Source organism: Onychomys torridus, chromosome 14 (assembly GCF_903995425.1).
Source record: "Onychomys torridus chromosome 14, mOncTor1.1, whole genome shotgun sequence".
Lineage (NCBI taxonomy): Eukaryota > Metazoa > Chordata > Mammalia > Rodentia > Cricetidae > Onychomys > Onychomys torridus.
This window is the reverse complement of record NC_050456.1, coordinates 9,311,895-9,335,560: the sequence shown is the minus strand read 5'-3', so window position 1 is coordinate 9,335,560 and position 23,666 is coordinate 9,311,895.

Sequence of the window (23,666 nt, the reverse complement as noted above, 5' to 3'; positions counted from 1 at the left end):
TCAACAATGCCTCAGTCTCCTGGGTACTGAGATTATAGATATATTACATGCTGTGTCAATTCCTTCTCTGAATTTTATTTCATGTTAGTTTTTGAAATAGATCTTGGTGTATTTATTTCAGATTGTTCAAATTTAAAGCATTTTATACAAAGCAAATGTAAATTTCATTTGAAAAAAATTGTAGGCTTTGTAAAGGTATCATCACTATAATGGAGGCTGTGGTGTGATACCCAAATGCCATTTTGATCAGCCACTTATTGTATCAACAGTGAAAGCCTTGCATCTGAGTGTTTCTTGGAGCATTATTTGCTCTAGTTACATCCACTCTGAGAAGGTACATATTGGCTAGTGCTGGTGGATGAAGTGGAGAAGTGTGGAGGCTTGGTGTTCTCTGTGGTCCTGCCTAGCTCCAGAACCCACACTGGGATCTCCTGAGGCTTCTGTTGCTAGTGTGGTGAAGCTCAGGGTCTTGTGCTGGCCTATGATTTCTCTCATTCTCTGACAGGTGTTTTCCTTTCTTCCTTCCCTCTTTCTTTCTTTCTTTCTTCCTTCCTTCCTTCCTTCCTTCCTTCCTTCCTTTCTTTCTTTCTTTCTTTCTTCCTTCCTTTCTTTTTTAGAAAATCCCCCCAAAGATTACTGCATTCAAAATTCCCTCTTTTTTTTTGAGAACTCTGAGATCAAACATTCAAATATACTCCATAACTTTTGCTATGAAATGTGGATGGACATTTCTCCTCATTTTTTTTTCTTTTCTTCTTCTTTTTTCCCCCTGAGACAAGATTTCTTTATATAACAGTCCTGACTGTCCTGGAACTCACTCTGCAGACCAAGCTGGCCTTGAACTCACAGAGATCCACCTCCCAAGTACTGGGATTAAAGGCTTGTGCCACCACTGCCTGAAGGACATTTAAATAAATACATTTGAGCTTCTAATCTTTTTCTTGTCTTCAGTATTGATGTTAACAACATAATATGAGCTGCACAAGACCAATGGTCATAAACCTGCCAACCTGAAATTTAGCCATACAGTCCTACATGTATATCTATATGTATATATGTATATATGTAATACACATATATAAAATTTAATCATACAGTCATACATATATGATACATAACTAAATGCATACTTGTATAACAGAATCACCCAGGATTATAAAATGCTGAAATTGGCATTACCAAATTTCATTATGGTCTGCTCTGAGTAGTTTCTACATAGTCTGTTCAGACTATTTTTATTTAAGTATTGAGATATGTTTAATTCAAGGAAAAAGGTTGGATTTAGTGTTTCCTTCCATCCAAAATGAGTGCACCACGCATAGGATCACGGTGATAGTCCATAATGAATTTGACTTCTGGGGGCCAATACATGCGTTGTCTTTGTGAGGCACATGATTAAGAGAAAAGTCTAAGGATTGAGCCTTAGCTTTGTGTTGGGGAATCTACCTGGGGCCTGATCTCCAGTGTTGCCAAGACAAACAAGCAAACACTGATAACTTCCACATTTGCAGAAGGAATTAGGGAGACTGTTTTAGGGCTTCCATTGCTGTGAAGAGACACCATGACCAAGGCAACTCTTATAAAGGAAAACATTTCATTGGGGCTGGCTTAAAGTTCAGAGGTTTAGTCTATTATCATGGTGGGAAGCATGGTGGCATGCAGGTAGACATGGTGCTGGAAAGATAGCTGAGAGTTCTACACTTGGGTTGGCAGGCAGCAGAAAGACTATGTGGGCCACTGGGCCTGGCTTGAGCTTCTGAGACCACAAAGCCCATCTTCTAGTGATGCACTCCAACAAGGCCACACCTTCTAATAGTGCCACTCCTTATGGACTATGGGGGTCATTTTTAGTCAAACCACCACAGAGACCAATAGCATTTCTGTGATTTTATAGACAAATGTCTATTCTACCCCCAGCTTCTTTGGCTAAGGAAATACGACCCAACAAAACATTAAACTATCTCCATTCATGGTACAGATCACTCAGTTGCTGGCCAATTTTCTTGTTCCCTCTCTTATGTCAAAGTGATTTATGTCTTTTTTCCAAAGACTCTGTTGTTAATAACAGGGAGAATAATGGCATTTCCTTTTAGGCAAATTGTATGAATTGCCAAAACCCATTATGGTTTATTCTAATTTGCAAAGGCTATGACTAATGCTTTGTGAATGTTCCAGTCGAGAACTATGGCAATGTGATCTTATTTTCACTTATGGGACTGATTGGAGGCCACAGATCAAGGCTTCTGAGACCCAAATATGAGGGCAAATGTCTTTCAAATCCATCTTTTTACATAAATGTAAGGGTAAGTCAGACCTGGACTATTATAAAGTTTTTCTTATCTTGAAAGTAGAATTTAAGGAAGTGGTAGAAAACCTTTCTAGTTCACATTTTATGAAAATCTGGAATTATCATATGAGGCATAACATTTTTTATAAAAGTTTAAACAGACAAGAAACATTTCAAACAATATAAAATATGTTTATTTTACTAAAATAGTATATACTGAAGGGTAATAGAATTATAATTACAAAATAGTTTAAGAATTCATTTTAAGAGTTTTATGTGGCATGAGGACATCTTTTACCCAAACAAATGTCATGAAGTGATTATAGTCCTTATTACATCCAAAGCTTTGAAATGTCAGAGTAATTGACATTACATTGTGCTCTGAGGGGAATAAGATGACATGTTTGGATTTTAACAGATAAAAAGCTCTCTTCCTCTGTCCATCATGGCTACACACACACACACACACACACACACACACACACACACACCAAACCCCTCCCAGACACCATACACACACTATACATACACCCATACCATCAGTGCATCCAAAGTATGGAAGACCTGAAAATTATATTACACAGGATACTTTTCTTGGGAAATTCATTCTCTTATAAATTAATTGGTTACTTAATTTTATGTTATGAGAAATTCATGCATTAGCAAGCCTCAACTCTCTTGTGTTTTGACTCTGCTTCTCTGGCACTTTATCTTCAACTTGCTCATTTCTTTACTTCCACTTTGAGGACTGGATTTCAGGGTCCTTTTGCCTTTGAGTCCTTCTAATTACAGGAGCTCTTTGTGGAATGATGTCATAAATACACGTCCTTGGGGCTCCTCCCCAGGGATTTAACCTTCTATTCCTTCCGTAACTCTCTGCATTCAGCGTTCCTGTGCAGACTTGCCTGCTTGCTGTAGACAAGGCAGCTTTTATCGACTGAAGTTCAGACATGGAAAGGATGGAGGAGTCATGTACTCATGTGCTTACTTTGAAGGACTTAGAGCTCTTTAAAGTGTTCAAATGAGAAGGGTAGAGCATCAAAACAAAGATGATTCTTGAAATCTGTCCAGTAGAGCTTGCCCATTTTCAGAGACTAAAATGAGGTAATTATCTCACACACTACTTTAAAAATGTATTTCACTTATATTCAAGAGAAGTGGTTTTTGCTACATAAATAGACAGTCTCTCATGCCAATGGAAATAAATTTCACACAGAATTTATTCAAAGACATAGTGTAGTCAATAGTGTTCAAGAGTTTGGAAGAGATCAACTAGTCTCACAAAATGAAAATCTGGAAACTATAGTGATATTTTATTTGTATTGAAATGTGATTTTATTTGTATGTCAATAAAGTTGCCTTGAGGTCAGAGCAAGCCAGAGCAGAAGCTGAGCAGTAGTGGGGCACTCCTTTAATCCCAGCACTTGGGAGGCAGAGCTAGGCGGATCTCTGTGTGTTCAAGGACACAGCCAGCATGGCAGACACACACCTTTAATCTCAATACCAACCATAGACGACCTGGAGGTCTGTACAAACAGGCAGTGACGAGGAGGTCATGTGGCTGGGTTTACAACCAATGAGGGAGGAGAACAGAAAGTCTTTAAATAGACAGGACGCACAGAAGTAGGTCTCTTGCGGAGAGGAGGAACTGCAGAAGCAGTGAAGGGTAAGGTTTTCTGCTTTGGCTCTGACCTCGAGGTTTTTAACTCTGCAACTGGCTCTGTGTTTCTTATTTAACAAGCAGGATACATCTACAGGAAACAGAGAGCTGTTTTGGAGGAGATGATGGTGGCAGTAGAGGTGGTGATAGAGCAGATGGAGGACTGCCTACCATCCCCAGTAACAGCCCTTGACTCTCCCCTGTGGCTGCTGAGTGAGCTTTAGGTCATGATCTGAGAACCATGTGCTAGTTCAGCTGTTCACTTTAGAGAGAAGGGATTAACAGCATAATAGTTTCCGTTATAATTTTCATTTTTCCAGGTTAATTTTGGTAGAGACATTGCTCAATCCCAGCACTTCTAACTTGCACTAGAATCTCTTTAATCAAACCACATATTTCCTATATGTCTGCCTATTGGTCATAGTAAAAATGCTGCTCAGTGTTATGATTATAGATTAATTTTAGAAGATGGAATATTTTCATCTGTCCTTAATTTTCAGATAGTTTATAAACTCTCAACTTCAAAATAATTTATTAATTTAATTTGTTTTTTGTTTTGAGACAGTATCCCATGTGGCATAGGTTAGGATAGTCTTGAACTTGTTATGTTGGCTTTGAACACGTGGTCTTCTTAACCTCACCTCCTGAAAGTTGTGATTTCAGACATGTGCCGTCACAAGCAGCTCATTTAATGTTGTAAAGAGCTCCAGCTATTCTAGTTTAAAAACAAAAGTCCACAATCAGAATATCTTTTGCTATTCTGAATTAAATATTTCACAGATGGCAAAGAGAATATAAATTACTCAAAAATAGTTCCTGTATACACCCAAAGCTCAAGTTAGCTCCTGGTTGGCAATTTTTAGTTGATAAAGAACAAAAACCATACTATTTTAAGATCTTATCCAGTTAGCTGTCTGAAACAGTTTCATAGCTTAGGCAGGGAAGGCTGGCTGAGTAAAGAGAACAATTGCAGAGAAGTCATGTAGAACTCAGTGTGGAATGGAAGAAGCCAGGAGAATGTTTGTGAGGACAACTGTGGAATCCGAGTTAAAAACCAAAGATTGCTAGTGATCCCCTGTTGTCTCAGGGAGTGCCTGCCCAATCCCGCAAGTTAGGTCTTTGTTTTCTGTTTTCAGAGATTTCTAGCCTTGTCCTAAAAAAAGAAAAAGCACTGAACGTCTACAGGAGGGCGCTGAGTCCATCTTCAAAAAGAGAAGCAAAGTGCGTAGCTTTATAAGCCTTGTGCCGCTCATCTCCACTTGGACATTTTTGCTTCTGGGAAAATGAAAACCTTGTGTTGTTCAACCTTTTTACTACACAGACAAGGGGGTTTTGCTGGCAGTGTGGATGCTTGCTTGCAGGCCTGTCAAAGCAAAGGTTCACTTAGATTTGGGTCCTGTTTGTTTTCTAGGAAAACAGATCCCCAGAGTCTGACAGCACATCTCCTCTCTGATTTCCTCTGAATTATGCCTTCCCAAGTCACTTACTCATTTCTTGCTGTCAAGATATAAACCTTGAGAGCAGCCTCCTCCCCCTGAGTAGGTATGATTAAATTTTACGATGACAGCACACATGTACAAAGGCAGGTGCAACCAGAGGAGTCATTGACCCTCGGGGTCAAATGGTGAGCCTTCGCGTTTACACGTTGAGCTGCTCATTGCACGTTGCTGCCTCACAGGGGACTTCCGGTAAGTAAGGTGAGATGGAAGGCAGGTGAATTACTAGTGATGAGTCACTACATCTCTGAAGACATTCTGGAAGGTGTAAAAATCAGGTGTGAAGTCCACAGACGTGGAACAAGAGCAGAGAGTGGGACAGAGTGGTGGTCACATCCTTTGTTGCCTTTTCTTTCTAGACATCAACCCCTTTCTAATTACTCCGATTTTTGTCCTCCCAGATTTTCCCTTTAATGATCTACCAGAGGCATTAGATCCTGAGCAATTTTTAGTCAACTATTCTTATTTACATTTTTGTTTGTTGGCTTGTTTTTTCTTTTCTTTCTTTCTTTCTTTCTTTCTTTCTTTCTTTCTTTCTTTCTTTCTTTCTTTCTTTCTTTCTTTTTTTCTTTCTTTTTTTCTTTCAGCTGAGGATCGAACCCAGGGCCTTGCGCTTGCTAGGCAAGTGCTCTACCACTGAGCTAAATCTCCAACCTCTTATTTACATTTTTAGTCAACTATTCTACCTGCCCTGTTGGAAAATTGATGAACTGTTTTGGATTAAAGTACTCAAGTGCTGGATAAAAACAATGATCAGTATGTGGGATGCTTGGGGCATTAGAGTCAAAATCAAGAGCTACTGGGTCCAGGGAGTCACCTTCTATTGTCTATACAGTATTTTTGAACTAGTTGAGCCTTAAGTAATCTTTAAACATAGATAATGATTTATGACTCATAGGATCATTTTGAAGATTAAATGAGAAAATACATGTAAAGGACCAAGTACTCAAAAAGTTCACTTTTTCAATTTGCAGATGATCACTCATAGTTTATCAAGTCCTGGCCATTCAAGGATTGGGTAATGAGGATTCTAAGTGTGAAAGACACCCAGGAAATGAGACTTTCCTGGGAAAATGCTGTTGTGAAAGTTTCCCATGTATTGTATGTGAACACACCTGTGTAAGCAGCTGATGTAGATACAGATATTTGACCATGAGTGCTGGTCTTGCATTGCTGAGCCTGCATTTGCCTAAACTGGCCTTTGGTCCAGGAAACTGACTCATTCATAAGTTATCTGATGGCTCCTGTATGTCTGCCCTCTGGCTTTCAGGTAGATTCAGCCATAGGGAATCTGTTGCAGGTGATTTGATGTAATTCTTTTTCTTGATATCTTAAGGTAGATTGTTGAAGGTGGTGTGGCGATTGGGTTGCTGTACCTCTAAGCTTCCTGTTGAGTTGGAGAACAGGGCAAGGGATGAGTTGACCTCTCTGCTGGACCCCACAGGGCTTCTTGCACTGTTCTTGGAAGGTCCTTATCAAAGCAGATGTCACTGGATAACTCTCCTTTTCAGTTCCAATAACTACCCCTTTCCTTTGTGTTTTTGGACTTAGGGTGTGAATGTGTCACTAGCTCAACATTCTCAAGTGACAGCTTTGGGGATTTTCCTGTACCTGGACTGCTGCAAATAGACTTTTGTAAATAAACCCTCCCCAGACCATCCTAATTTGAGTGTGTCATCTATTCTGGTAGGAATCCTGGTTTCTATACCATGTCAACAAAGTTGAATTGGAGAACACCAATTCCTGTTATACAGGTTCACAAGGTTAGTATACCAGGCTTCCAACACTCACAATTGTGTTCTCTAGGACAGGTTTTGACTTGAAGTGTGCATGCATAACAATGTTATTGTTTAAAGTTCTATGACCTTGCTGAATCAGTGCTACTTGGAAAACAGAATCCAAACCCCAAAAAGAAAGACGAGGGCTGCCAGAGGAAGGAATACAGTTGTGTGGACTGCATTGTCATTGAGACAGTAAAAGAATATTTGAGGAAGTACATTCAGATTTCTCTTTATGATTGTGAGCCTTACTTGGAATGAGAGTCACTGCCATTCTCTCTGACTGCTGCCCTGGATGTAAAGCTCCCTCATATCTCTTACACTAGGCTTTGGAAAAGTCCCACTTTGGACTATTAAAACTAAAAGACACCATTAAGACAGTGTTTGCTAATTCTGTGAGTTTAGCCCTTGCTATACTTGGTTCTTCTTGGTTTTGGAAAAATTCAATGCATCAACACTAGTTAGAAGAGATTAAATGATACTAGGTGTCTGGGATGATCGTGGTTGTAATAGCTTTGATGATAACCCGGAGATGAGGCTCTCTTCAGGCAAACCTGAAAATCCCAATGTTTAGACAGGATTGTTTTAGATACATGGTTAAAGAGAAGTATATGTACCCACTTTTAGCAAAAGACCCATCAATGTGCCAAGTCAACATTGAATAAATTGATTTATACTCTCCACAATGCTTGAACATTTTACTCACACTTGAACTTTGAGTATGTCTCCTACCTCATATTCATTGGACCACAACCATTTCAGGATGGGATTGCTCTTTTCTGGCAATCTTCCTTCCTTCTAACACACTGTTCTTACGCCAGGACATGTTTCACAGGGAACTAGCAATACTTTAGCTATTTGCCTTTTGGTTGGCATCACATTGACCGGGTGCCTAATAAGTCTAGTACTGTGTACTCATCACACTTTTTTCCTGCAGGGCAAATGATACAGTTATACTACAAATGTGGACCCAGAAGGAGAGGATTAGCTGCCTTACAGTATGGCAAGTAATGCAAGATAATCCGAACAGAAAAGATTAGTCTTTACATGGTGGATCAGAAATGTTTGTTTTATTAGACGACATAATACTCGTTAAACAGGATGACCTCAGCTACTGTTATTTGCTGACTATCTATTTCCTAAAATGGTCTTCTTACATTCCCATGAGAAAAATCTCCATTTCACGTTTACTGAGGGAGGATTATTATTTTTTATTTCTTTAGCTTGATCCCCCATCTTCTTTCTGATATACTTATTGTTGATTGATATACATATTTAGATGTTTAAAGAATCTTTAAGAAAATTAGTCTCCTCCCCTCCCTCCCTCCCTTCCTCTCCCCTCCTTTCTCCATTCCTCCCTCTCTCCTTACATTCTTCCCTTGCTTCTTCCTCTCTGTCCTCTCTCATTCCTTTTTCTCTTCTCTTCTTCCTTCCTTCCTTCCTTCCTTCCTTCCTTCCTTCCTTCCTTCCTTCCTTCCTTCCTCCCTCCCTCCCTCATTTCTTCCTTCCTCCCTCCTTCCTTCCTTCCTTCCTTCCTTCCTTCTTGAGACAGAGTCTTATGTAGCTGTGACTGGCCTCAAAATCACCATGTGGGTGATGATGACTGCAAACTTTTCATGCTCCTGTCTCCAACTTCCTGAGCACTGGAGTTACAGGCATGAACAGCCATGCATGGTATCTTTTATTATGACCATCCTTATGGTATCCCATGGAGGTTTTGATTTTTCGGGCCACTAGTGACAAATAATGCTGGATACCCCTTCATATCTATAGACACACACACACACACACACACACACACACACACATACAAACAAACATATATATTCTTTTGAGAAATGTCTATTAAGATTATTTGTGCATTTTCATTAGGGTGTATGTCTTTCTGTTAATGAGTTGTAGGCACCCTTTTTACTTTCTGAATACTAGACCCTTAACAGATATATAATTTACAAATATTATCTCCTATACTGGATGTTGTTTCTGTTTTTAGCTGCCTGATACAGAAAAAAGGTTTATGAATTTGAGGAAGTTTAGTTTATATACTTTTTCTCTATCACATACATTTATAATGTTTGCTCATATATTTAAGACTATGATCCATTTTGATTTTATTTTCTTTTGAATGACAAGAGTGTACCCAGTTTCTTTTGTATAAGGAATACCTGCATTTCTATACATGTAAATGAGAACTAAACAAGAAATAAATGCCTCCCTTTAAGATCACTTGAAATCTTTAATTGTCCCAGTATTTAATTTGATGTAGAATGAATCAAAACGCACAACAACGAGGATGCTTTATGTGCCATCTTACCTAATGTATTAAAGCCATTCACAAACATGGTTCTGGGAATGGACTGTCACATAATGGTTTTGCTGATCTATAATGTGAAGTCTATACAGGGTCTTAGCGCAAAATAGGAATAGGCATCTCACTTAACACACTTCCTGGCTTTCATGCAGAGAATAACTTATTTAGCTTTTCTTGTGTTGAGCTGAGAATTCAGGAAGTTTTCTCCAGTTTACAGGCAACAAACATTACAGTGAAGAAGAGTAAAACATGGAGTCAATAATTTTTACTGGTTTGAGGAGATCGATTTACTTAGCTGCTCTTATACTTATTTGATTTATACTCTCACACTCAGAAAAACAACAACAACAACAACAACAACAACAACAACTAGATCTGAAGACACCAGACACTACCCTTAGAGCCACTGAGGAGATTCACTGAGTATTATGTATTCAAGTCTAGTTGTCTGCATGGATTACTGAAGGCCACCAGAGAATACAAAGGCATTATATCTCCACCAGCAATCCATCGTAAACCAACCTGGCCTTTGCTTGCTCAATATTCATTTTTAAATAAATATTCTCTCAGTTATTGATGACATTGGCTTCAGGAGGAGTTGTGGTCCAATGATCCATTCAATAAACTTGAGCATACACTCTTGCATGCACACACTGTCAGACAGACACACAACATTGCATTTGCCTATGTCTTTGTTTGCTTATCTAATCATCATATTCTTCCTTTTTTCTTTTGAAATGAGTCATAATGTTTTCATCTTGCTTTCACATCTGCTACAACTACAGGGAGAGATTTCATTGTAATTTGTTTTCCTTGGCAGCCATGAAGGTAGGGTGAGGTGGAACTGATGATTATGCTCAAAATACTAGTGGCTATGAGGCAATGATGCCACGCAGAGTGGACTTCAGCGCTCTTGCTCTACTTGCTCCCTACACATTTTTAAAGTTATTAAGCACTTTTGCATGCTATTAAATGCTTTTATTTGGGAGAAAAAAATCAGAAAATCCTAGGAATGAAATCATGATGAGTCTACTTATTTAAAATGAGTGAAGTAAAGAGTTAAATCATGACAAAGAACACAGTGGCTTTAAAGGATGATCACAGCTTCTGATGCGAGTTGAGTTCTCCACTATCCATGGATGGTCTATCCTTCTGTTCAAGGCCAGCCTTCTCTCCCTGGTTCTCATCCTGCCCTGTAAGGTGACTTGCCTTATTCTCTTCGAGGACCCCTGCTGTTCCTGTTGAGGCTCATGCTCTCCCATTGCTCAAGGATCACTCCAGCCTGGTTCTGTGAACTAATTTACCTTACTGTGGAAGCTCCTGTTGCTCACACTTAGATTTTCTCAGTCACCAACTTAATCTGTGAAGTTGATTTGGAGCCAGGGAAGAGGGGAGGGGAGTGCCATGACAAGCCCTTGGAAAAATTATTTTTAGGCAGGTAAATTCTTGTTCTCCGTGAAGCCAAGCTTTAGAGAGTAAAACCCCACAGACTAAGAGCTCTGTAACCCCCAAGTTGTTTCCAAATCCTGACAACTCCAGGAAAAGGTTTTTAGACAAAACTGTGGAGAGACATTTTTCCCATTGAACATGGGGAGAAACCTTAAAGCACACACAGACACTGCACCCTGATGTTTCTGGTTGAGAATCTATAATAGACAGTGGCTGTGTTACCCCTAACCTCCACATTAGTTCTAATTCTGCAGGTTTTTTTTAAAAGATAGGCATACTTTAATTCTTTTAGTTTTCTTTCTCTGATAGTTTTTGCTTTTCTCGATTGATAATTCAGTTAACTTATGGGAAATTAGTTTAGATAGCGCTCTATGAATGTAGATTGCTAACATCTTTAGGAGTAATTTGTTGATATACATCAAATCTTTAAAAACAGAAACAGGCCAGACAATTCCTAGTTTTAAATTTTATTTTAAGGAAATAAATACTCAAAAATTAGTATCTGATAATATTATCACAGAATTACTAATACAAGTCAGTAAAACTGAAGTAGGCTGAAATCCAATACTAGAGAGGTATATTGCAGAGTTCACAATGTTATTCCCTGGAATCTGAGTTATTTGGTATGTACATAGGATTTTGCCAAATAAAAAGTGTGATGATGTTTTCTTGAATTTTACTCTCTCAAAGATTCCATGTGTGAGAATCCCCTTTTGAATCACACACTCACAGTCTGAGGTGTCCTGCATTTAAGAAACAGCATTGACTTTGTTAGATCTAGATTCCCTTATCCCCAAATTGGAAAAGTTTTCAGATACCTTGAAAAGCAGTGTTAAATAATTTGTGTTCAATCCATAAACACAATATGTCATTAGTCAGTACTTTGCATACAATTAAATAAGGCACACTTATCATTGAGTCTTAGAAATGCGGTTATATTAGATATAATTCTATGTGTATATATTATGTATTTATGTATTATATAATACATGTAGTACATGACATATATATGTTAAGTGAAACAAGAATATATAGAATTGTAACCATTTTGCGAAGTATTTATATCTGTATGAAAATTTCATGGGAATATCCTGGAAAGGTATATTCACAAGTTATTGTGGTAGAGGAATTGTGAATGATATAGCTTACATTTATTACTTTTTAAAATTTTTGCACAAGGGAAATACTATTTTATAGCAGTACAAAATATTTACTTTGAAAAGGATGTCTGGGGAGTAATTTTCTTCAGAGGCCCCAAATTTCCATATTAGAATTTAAAACTATTTTGAATGGTAGTATAGTTTCTAGAATAATAAAGATACAACACAGTAAAGTATACTTAGGATAGACTGAAAAGATTTATATACACAGTACTGTCTACTTAAAAAAAATCTAAACAAATACTATATTGAGTTTTTTGCTTCATGCATACTTTAATTATTGATCTTGCATTAAAAATTAATGATGAAAAAATAATTTTTTAAAAGACCCATCAATTTACATTGGCTTTGAATGATCAGAAAAAATATGTCCTTCCACTTAATTAAGCCAAATGGTGCCATTGTGATAATTACTAACTCAGTAAGCCCTCATCTTTGCCTGTTCATTACTCAGTCAACGGGTCTGGAGGACTTTGCTTTGGTTCAAAGTGCACAGCCGACCTTAGAGCCCTGGTGTACTTGGCAAGCTTCCTCACAACGTTGTTCTTTGATCCTGTCCTTCTGTTCTCTTGGCCAAATCCCTGTCTTCCTCTCATAGTCCACCAAGCTTATTCGATATAGGTGTCCTTTGATGTCCAAGGCAAAACAAGAGTTTGGAAAAATGACTTTTCAACATCTGAGTTATGTTTCAAAAACATTTCCTCCATTCTATTCTGATGAGTTTTCCTAGGGGCTAAATGAATATCAGAGCTCTGATTACTATGTATCCCATCAAGCATCCACCTGATAATAACCTTAAAAATGCATCCTAGGATAATCTATGGTGAACAGAAAGAAGAGATGAGAGTGGGTTGGTCTATCTATCTATCTATCTATCTATCTATCTATCTATCTATCTATCAATCATATCCTATCAACTATTTATATGTCTATTTCATAGACATATCATATAGTTCCTAAGTATATATTCTATAAAAGTAGTAGAAAAATGTATTTGCTGAGGTAAATTCATAGACAAAATAGGGAAAGAATCCATATTCCTTTTTTTTAAAAAAAAACAAACACTTCCTTATCATGTTGAAAATCAACTTTTTTCTTAACAGATGGTAGCTTTATTTCATTATTTTTGCCACTGTTGATTTATTTTGCTTTTTTATCCCAGACAATTTCATTTTAAACTACAGGAAAGCAACAAATACCTATAAAGAACTGTTTTATAATGTTTATTTATAACTGTAATGGTTACCAAAAGTTTGAAACAACTATTCTTAATGTTGATATGAGGTACTGTTTGAACTTGTTTACAGCTCACTGCAAAGCAAAGATAACTCTAACAGCTCCTTTTCCTCATACCTGCCCTTTCTTCATTCCCACAGAAGAAAACATGTCAGGCCTTCAACTACCCATGGCTGGAGAGGCCACAGACCTGTCCTAAACCACTATAATTCCTAACTCAATTCCAAATCTTTATACCCACAGCCAAGTATCGTTCTCAATCCTCACCAAAGAAGCTCCCTTTGCAACACTTGGAGACAGACCACAACTAATCAAAATGCATAGAACAAGGGATCATGGGCTGCCCAATCCCGGTGGATACATCTGCAACACAAACCCTACACTGAGGCTCAGTGAAAACCTTGGAAGAGAGGACAAGACTATTTTAAGCATCAGAGGCCCAGGCTGCTTGCTGCTCAGTATAGCATCCCCTAGGTATGAAGGGAAAAATGAACTCATGAAATCTCAACAATATGATTGCCTGAACAAAAGTGGCGTAATGAAAGTACCAGTTGACATGGCAACGTGGACAGGGAAATTCCCACATGGTCCCAGGCCTAGATAAAGTGCTACAGGTAGTCAATGGCTTTTGAGATGATGTGCAGTCTCAACTCACCAGCCTTGGACACATGTACATATAAGTGGTGCTAAAGGGACTCAGTAGGTTGTATGTACGTGTGTGTGTGTGTGTGTGTGTGTGTGTGTGTGTGTGTGTGTGTGCATGCAATAATACTAAAGATGAGATCATAAATTTGGGAGAGGGAGGACATGGGAAGAGTCAGAGGGGGATGTAGATACCATGCTCATATATTAAGTCAGTCTTTCCAATTTAAAAAAACAAAAATGTTTGTTTTTATTTTATGTGCATTGGCATTTTGCCATGAGTGTCAGGTCCCCTGGAAGTGGAGTGACAGACAGTTGTGAGCTGCTATGTGTGTGCTGAATATTGAACCTGGGTCCTCTGGAAGAGCAGTTAGTGTTCTTACTTGCTGAGCCATCTCTGCAGAAAAATAAAAAACAGTATGGGGATGGCTGGAAAGATGGCTCACTGGATAAGAGCATTGGTTACTCTTACAGAGAATCTAGGATTGATTCCCAGCACCCATATACATGGTGGCTCACAGCCTTCTGTAACTCCACTTCCTGGGAATCCAAAGCCCTCTTCTGGCCTCCCTAGGCATCAGGCACTCAAGTAGTGTATAGACAATCATGCAGTCTAAATACCCATAAATATAAAATTAAAATAAAAATAGTGTAGGGATGTAGCTAGAGTTTTCCTGCCTGGCCCATAGTCAGGACACAGGCCAAGGCTGGGATGGCTACCCACTACATAGGGAAAAAGGAAATAATACATAGAAAGGCTAAAAATAAAATGATAGAGACATTTATACTGAATAAATACTAATAAAAGAAAAAAAGCAATATATAAATGGGAAGAAAAGACTAAAACATGCTTTTTGTAACATCTCATCTGTGACTTTAAAGAGATTTCATATACTAGTATCCAGAAAACTTTGGCTTACTTGAAGGTCATGTTTTGAAGTAAAAACTGCCTTTGCTGGGTGTGTATATGTGTGTGCATGTCATGTGTATGTGAGTGTATGCATGTTATGTATTTGAGTGTGTGCATGTCTTATGTGTGTGTGAGAATGTGTATGTCATGTGTATATGTGAGTGTGCTTTGCAGGTTGTTTGACTAGGCAAACATTTGGCCATCAAATACACACACAGGATTTCCACAAACTATGTTGAAAGCAGCTGGAGTTTTGTCCAATCCCAAGTAACTGTTTTTGTGTCTGTGTTGGATTGAAAGATAAAAATATTTATATGAAATGCTCCCCCGCCTTTTTTTTGGTTTTTCGAGACAGGGTTTCTCTGTGTAGCTTTGGAGCCTGTCCTGGAACTACTCTGTAGCCCAGGCTGGCCTCGAACTCATAGAGATCCACCTGCGTCTGCCTCCCAAGTGCTGGGATTAAAGGTGTGCGCCACCATCGCCGCCTGGCACCCTAAATTTGATGTTTAAAAAGATCCTTCTATTTTTGTCTAGTATAAGATAGAAATTACTCCAAAGGATGAACAGTAATTTTGGAAACTTGTAGGACAGCCTTTTGGGTAAATTTGGATCATTTTAAATAAATAATCATGTCATTCTCATATGGGAATGCCCAGCTAGACACAGGAAAAAAAAACCGCAAGTCCGTACACAACTAAGCTACAGCTGATGCTTTAACTGGACCACGTGAAGATCACATGAGTGATGTATCATTTATTACTTACAACTTTTCAAGTGTCCTGTTCTGAAGTATAACTAGTTATTTTATAGTTAGGAATTTAATATTATCTCCTAGAGTGTCTGTGTTTTCTTTTGCTGATACTAGGTTTCATAAGTATTTCTGTTGGAAAAAGGTCATGCATTTTCTTACTTAGATGGACTATAAGAAATAGTTTATACTTTAAAATATAGTAGAAAATGGTCAACCATAAAAACAGAATACAGGTGGCATTATACATTTAGGAATATATATGTACCTACATATATACACATATGCTTGCAACAACTGTTCGTGAAAAGGAGGCCATGGATTTGAAGCAGAGTGGGGGAGGGGCATATGAAGGGTTCAGAAGGAGGAAAAGAAGGCAGAAATGTAACTGAATTATAATCTCAAAAAATAACTAGCAGAAATGCAAAGCCTATATCTAAGAATTGCACAAAATGATAGTAAAAACTGTACATTTACTTGGTGTTATTATTAAAAATATGATCTTGTAAATGCATGAACATTTTATTTCTTTTCGTGAGCTTTATTTCTGAATGCTTTCCAAAAACGCAATGGTCAAAGCAGAGTCAAACTGAAGTTAGGAGTCATCTTATGAAGCAAAAGCCTTATGGTTATATTTGCTCCTGAATGAATTTAAGTGACGTTTCTTCAGTGTGGATAACGTGCAATCACAACCCTCAGACTTATTCTCTCTCCTGCCCATTTCCTGGCACAGTTTTTTTCCAGAACTTATGCTATTCCTTTCCAGATTTTAGTCTTTGTTCAGAGCTCACAAACGGCTCCTCAGAAGCCCTTCAAAACAGGTTGGTTTATGGCCATCTTTAGCTGGAGTTGTTACTTGCCTTTGAATTTTATCTGGAATACATTTTCAATTGGAGCAACAACTGAATTGTTTTCTCTGTCTCAGCCCTTTGACATTAAAACCATTTGATTTGATATTAACAGCTGTTTTCTTCAGAGGAAAAAGCCCAAGAATTAAAACCACCATGATTTCCCTCCTCAAACAAATCAAGTGTTACTCACTGAGTTCTAGACTTAATTTCTAATGTAAAATATCTCAACCAGCTTTCAAAATATTTAAATATTCTGGCAAAAGATTTCTCACTGATTCTTTTTTCATTGTTATTTGCTTATGAAATGAAGTATGATTTTATAAAGCAAAAAAGGGAGGCTTTAGAGTCACAGCTTTACCTAGGGTTTATATATGTATGTGTGCACACAAGTCACACACATGTACACACATATAAGCAACCACACATGTTCATATAAATCCACACTTTGACACATACTCACATTGTCTCACACACTCACACTTTCTCACACCCTCATACATGATTTCCAAAAATGAACACCTAGAGAAAAAGAATGATGTAAATTCTTTGTCATAGGCTTTTTGTGAGGAACTGCACACTAAAACTATTTTTCCGCTTCTCATGTTTCACGTGTTCCAGACAAGGTATTTATGACAGGTCAAGAGTCTAATGACAGTATACAGCATAGAAAATCCAAATCATCCAAATGTGATGTTTTGAAAACCAGGATGTAGAGACAAATACACTTTATGAGGATATACGTGTCTCAGTCTAAATATACAGAGATATAGGCATAACATTACTAATGAGAATAGCAATGGACTGTAGCTTATCCATCAAAAAGATGCTTGACACAGCAGTTTATACTGAGAATGGCATGGCCAACTGGGTAATAATGTACATGGCAACTGAGGATACATTTTGCTTGCTTGGCCATAATAACAATATTTTTACATAGTTCTTTCATTTATTTTCTCACATAACAGTAAGATAGTTTTTAATCTTCCCTTTAGCAAATGAACACAGATTTAGTGATCACATGCATTCTGCTAGGTCACTTACCAAGGATACAACAGAGCCATGCCTCAACCCCAGGCTTGTCTATATCCCAAACTTGTTCTTTTGTTGAACCCACGTGGACTCAGTCTTCTCATTAAGGTCAGGAGTTGCTAGGAGTGATCGGGCACTTAGAGTACAGCAACGGCTCCAGAGAGGTTGCTTCTCCTTATATCGCCTCCCCTAACACAGCCGTACTTAGGACTGTCTGTTCTTGCACTGTCCTATCCACACATGGGGGATTTTCCTGGAGACCAGAGAAGACGGGCCATCCAATTCACTCAAGGCTTCAGCCAGTGCATGTTGCGGTGGCTACCACCACCCATTCACCACGTCAGAGCGAGGGGCTGTGGATAGAAAAACAGAGACAAAAGACAGCGAGTCTTCTTTATTGAAGAAGGGAGGAAACCTTAAATACAGATTTACAGCACAATGGAGGAACCCCGGAGGGCAGAAGTTCGCTACTGAATGTTCTACGTTCTAGCATCTAAGCTGTTTACACCAAATGCAGGATACACAAACAAAGAACTTCCCTTAAGCATTCAGGAGGGTGGAGACCGACAGGGAATCAGCATAGGGAGGACATCAAGGTCAAGGTCAGGTAAGCACGGCGCAATTACCCAACTTGGGAGTTCCGGGGCACTACAAATGCATTTGTACAGTGAGGAAAAGCTAACCAACGTGGCTGAGAACACCTGCAGCTTTGCACGGTGTAGACTGTGATGACTCAGAAGTCTAGTCCATTTAATGTCAGGTGTCTCAGAAGACATTGCCATCGCTTGGAGTGCTCCCTGAGAAGAAACGGAATTGACTGTGTGAGATGAAGGCTGAGGGATGAGAAGTGAAGGACCTTTTTGCAAAAGTCAGCATAGAGCTGCAGCTGGGGGCTCTGTGTTCCACATCAGGCTTAGTCTCTTGCTTTTTAATTCTGAGACCTTGACATTATTTAACACTTTGGCAATTTTCTTTATATGCAGAATGGGGACTATACTAATGTACTTCTAAAAAATCTGTATCAAGAAGAGATGGACTCGTTTCTGGGACATGATTACAGTGGTGACTGATAGTGTGTGCTAAAGAAGCATTAGATATCATTTGAGAGGGAAGACCTTTTTCTACATGGAATTAAAAGATGCACAGCCCATCTCTATGATGCCCAATGACAAAGCTCCCTTTGCCAGAGCACCCTTATGCTGCACATGCTCAGATGCTTTTACTCTGCACTAGACTCCCAGGTACTGACCGGAAACAGATACACACGTACAACTAACAGATGTGCTCAAGAAGTGTCTTCTCTGCTAAAGAGGTGTGGGGTGAATGATTGTCAATATTTTAACAAAACCCCTCTTTTTAAAAATAAACCAATCAACAAACACATATTTCTTTCTGATTTTCAAAAGATCGTTGTTTTTTCATGCTGAAGACTGTGTTAGGAGCATCAGCCAGAGAAATGTTTGTGTGCCGGTCCACAGGTGCCTTCTTTCAATGTCTCCTTAAGAAAACAGTGGCATAAAAAAGCCAATCTTGCAAAGGAAGTTCCCACTGTGCGTGCTTTTGTTTTCTCAGCCATCTTAGAACTCAGTGATGGGCAGCAGACCGTGACTACCCCTGCCTGGGAAGTGCCATGGCTTGTCCTAAGGCCTGAGTCTGAAGCCAGTGGTGTCATATGCAAAGTGAGTAAGCTGAGCTATCACAGCTTCCCCACCCTCAGTCTCAGTACATGAAACACAGCTGTGGAGGTAGGAGTACTCACTTCATGGAATTGCTCTAAGACTGAATGAAATCAACTTTGTGAAAGACCGAGGTCTGTTTGTATAGTTGAGTTTTCATCAATGAACTGCTTAACCTCACATTCTGCTTTTTAAGATTCTCCTAAAAATGTATCGAGCAGCCTTTAACTAAGTTATATTTATTTATTTGTGTTTAAAAACAAACATTTAAAACCAAGTGTAGTGGCACATGCCTTTAATCCCAGCATTCAGGGAAGCAGAGGCAGGTGGGTCTTTGCGAGTTCCAGGCCAACCTGGTCTACAAAAGTGAGTTCCAGAACAGGACTGCTACACAGAGAAACCATGTATTGAAAAACCAAAACCCCAAACCAAAAACCAAATATCAAAAACCAAAACTAAAACAAAGAACAAAACATTTACATTTATTGTAAAAGAAATATAACCTTGGAAAGCTTGCAAATGGACAAGACTAAAAACAAAATGCCGCTGTTTCCCCCGAAGACAGTTGCCGTTTATATTTTGATGTCTTTCCCATCTTCGTGGAGGGCATGTGGAATCTCCAGTCTGTATCCTAGGCCCCCACACTGCAGCTGACTCCTGTTTTTTGCTCTGCATGTGCATTTTTCAGAAACATCCCAACCCTAGACTTGTAAGCAGGTGCATTACTGTTTCCCTCAGACCACTTCTCCCCAGGTACGGTCACTTCTGTGCTGGTCCTAAGACAAGCCTGGACGCTGTCCAGGCCTCTTTCCCTCCTAAACCACCCCAACCCTTTAGTCACTTGTTAGGCTAGATCTTATCAGTGGTGTTGTCCTCATCTTGTTCAAAACTGGCTTGTTGTTTCTGCTTTCTTGATGGGGATTTCCAGTAGTTTTCTACTTGCTCTCCCTTCCCAATAACATGTATTGTCACTCCTTAGACTGCCTGTCTCCATGAGGGCAAAGACTGTGTTTCCTTTGTTTAATATCAGTTTAATGACGTCCCAGTGCCTAATATATAGTAGGTACTAAATGCCCACACACTTGTGACACAGACATCTGCACAGCCTAATAGAGAGTATTACACCTGTAACACAGACAGATGCACAATTTAAGAAATGAACTCCCGCAAAGAATTCCATGCACAATCATTATCATTATTCTTCAAAATGTAAAACTGATCCTATTACTTCCAAGTTGATATTTTTGTGTTTTTTATTTGTATTAACCAGTGTTCTCCTGAGATGACGTAACACATGATTATCCATTATACCCGCTGTTCAGAGGAAAGCATTAAGGAACCTCAGGATCTTTCAAGTTTGGTCTCCATCAACTCTATTTTATTAACACCACCCTCACCACCACCACGACCATCTTCATCATCATCATCACCATGATCACCATGATCACCTTCATCATCATCATTGTGTGGGGGCTGGGTTTGGACCAGTGCTTTTATAATGCTAGACAAGAAATCTACCCTGAGCTAGAGACTCTGAGTCCCTCTGTCTATCCCTCACCTACATTCATGGCTGTTCTACTCATCACAGTGCATTCTGGGAATCCTGGCACTGGATATTCCTTCTGCACTGGTGATCCTGTCCCTAAAACATATATCTTTATCATTTAAAGCTCAATTTTAAGATTCCCCCTTTCAGAACCTTTATGACATTTCCTTTCTTGACTTCACTCGGAAGATTTTGGCCCCTACAGGTTTTTTCTCTTTGTCTTCATGTGCCCACCACTGCCATGACCACTGTACCCTTCCCTCAGCATTTGCCTGAGACCAGGGTCGTGTTTTAGTTGTCTTTTAACATGCATCTCCAGCAGGGAGAGATGCTCTCAACAGGTGGCTAAATAATACCACTTCATTTATTTTTTTGGAAAATAAATGAGTTTGTAATTTTTTAAAAAAAATAATACATGTTTTCATGAAGCTTTATGGTGAATTTTTGTATATGCTTTTATGGGAAAATAAGTGAATTTGTATGGTAGATATTACAAGGGTGAATCAATAACAAGTTTTATGGGGTTGGGAATTCTTAGTATTGGGGTCTATCTTTCACATTTCACAATCCTCTTTTATATCACAGACCAGATTCTAACATGATCTTCATTGTTTTAAAACACGTTCATTTTCTATGGAAAAGTAAAATTGAATTGTTCTAGATATAATGGGTCTCGGATATCCTTTCTCTTATTAACTAACATCCGGTATGGTATTTATGTTTTCCTTTTGGCTTCCAACATCCCTGCCACCCTCTAGAGGTTTGAAGGCCTTTGAAGGCAACTGTGTTAAGATTTGCTAAGGAAATAAAAGTAGTATGATATATTGATATTTATTTATTACAAAGAACTGGCTCACATACATATGGAAGTTGGTGAGTTTAAAATCAGAGCTGATGTGCCAAGTGGAAGGCCATCAGACAGAGGATTTGTCTCAGCACCCATGCCAGGAGGCTCACAACCACTTACTACTTCAGTTCCGGGAGATCTGATGGCCTTTGTTGTTCTCCATGGGTACTGCATTTGTGTATGCAAGGCCACACTTAGACAGACAGACAGACATTCTTAAACAAAACAAAACAAAACAACCACAATGATGCTTAATTGACTATCTAAATACTGCATGGCAGGTTGCCACAGAAGATGAATTACATACCATGACCACTTAAACCTTCCTACTGTTCCTTTGTCTCAGACCATCTCTTTATATTTCTGTCACTATTCTTTCAGATAATCTGTTTCCTTTGTAGTCTTTCAGATCGATCATAGTATGCTGTGCACTGCAGAAGAAGAAATATTACTGCAATATTTATTTGAATAAAAACAGAAGACCTGGAGTCAATTCTGGAATGGGAGCGGCCAGGAACAAGCTCCATAGTTAAGGTGTGGGAAGTCACCCTGTCTTAGAATCAGCCCACACACCTAAGACTTCCTTTCAGGTGGAAATCAGACCCTTCTCAATGTCAGTCACTGCAAAGCCCCTGGGCGTGGTAGCACAGGTCTGTAATTCCAGGATGTGGCCCAGGGAAGCAGGAGGACCAAGCATTCAAGCCCAGCCTTGGTTACCTAGTGAGCTGAGCTGGAGGCCAGCTCGGGCTACATGAGACCCTGTCTGAAAAAGAAAAAACAAAACCACACAGACAAAAATAAACAGGTCAGTCACTCTGCCATGGGGCACAGTTTCTGTGCGTGTCTTGAAAACGCTATTTGTCCCTGATGTGCCCCCTCAAGTCACATCACAGTGCTGCAGTGAGAGGTGGAAGCACCTAGCTCTGTAAAGGAACCTCTCCTTCTTTACCCAAGCCGCGTCTGTTTCCACTCAGTTGAAAATTATCTCATGGAAAGAACTCGCGATTTTGCCCCTCATCTCACCTCTTTTATGTAAAGCAGTAGATTTTCTTGTCAGTTTGCTCTTTGCAGAGGCCCGTGTCCAGTTCCCAGCACCACATGGAGGCCCACAATCGTCTGGGGCCCAGGGGATCCGAAACTCTCTTCTGACCTCTGAGTGAACCAGTCACACATGTGGTGCATATACATACATGCAAGCAAAAACACTCATACTCACAACATAAAGTAAATGTATCGGAAACAAAACAAACAACAACAAAACCAAATCAAACCAAACTAAAACCAGCGAGATTTGTTTCCTTTTCCGTCCATCCCTCTAAGGCAGGTGAATGCTATTCAACAATCTGGACTAGTGGACGTGTTGAGTGTGTTCAGAGAAGGGAGAGGTTTGAGGATGAACCCCTCCTTCAGGAAACATTACCAGCCTCAGGAAATTAGTAAAATCCCCAAGAACACGTAATTTTTGCAGTTAGCTAGGAGGCCATAATGGTCAGATATACACTTTTCACATGCTTTTTTTTTTTAAACATTAAGCTTTTATTATAATAAGATAATTCAAACAGATGTTTGGAATTACTTCAAATTTTTACTCCTGTATTTATAGGATAAACCTGCATTTAAAGAGCTTGTATTTTCATATAATCTCCAGAAATATTACATGTATTTATATTCTTAAAACAATGTATTTTGTGAAGGTAATCATTTCATGTAGTGACTTGTGCAATCATAATTTCATTGGAATAAAAATTAAAGTTTTTTTCCAAAAAAGTGTGGTAACTCTTAAGTCAGCCATATTTTAAAGGTATATTTTAACAGGTAATACCTGATTCAAAGTCACATTTTAAATGCTTTGTTCAAAAATGTCGTACCATTTCTAAAATTCTTTCCCAGTAAAGTTCCCAAATACTTATTTAATTCTATTATGCAAAAACATTGATTCTAAATTTTTTTGTTTGTTTTAATTTTATACATCAGCCATGGGTTCCCCTGTTCTCCCCCCTCCCGCCCGCACCCTCACCTTCCCCCCAGCCCCTCCCCTCC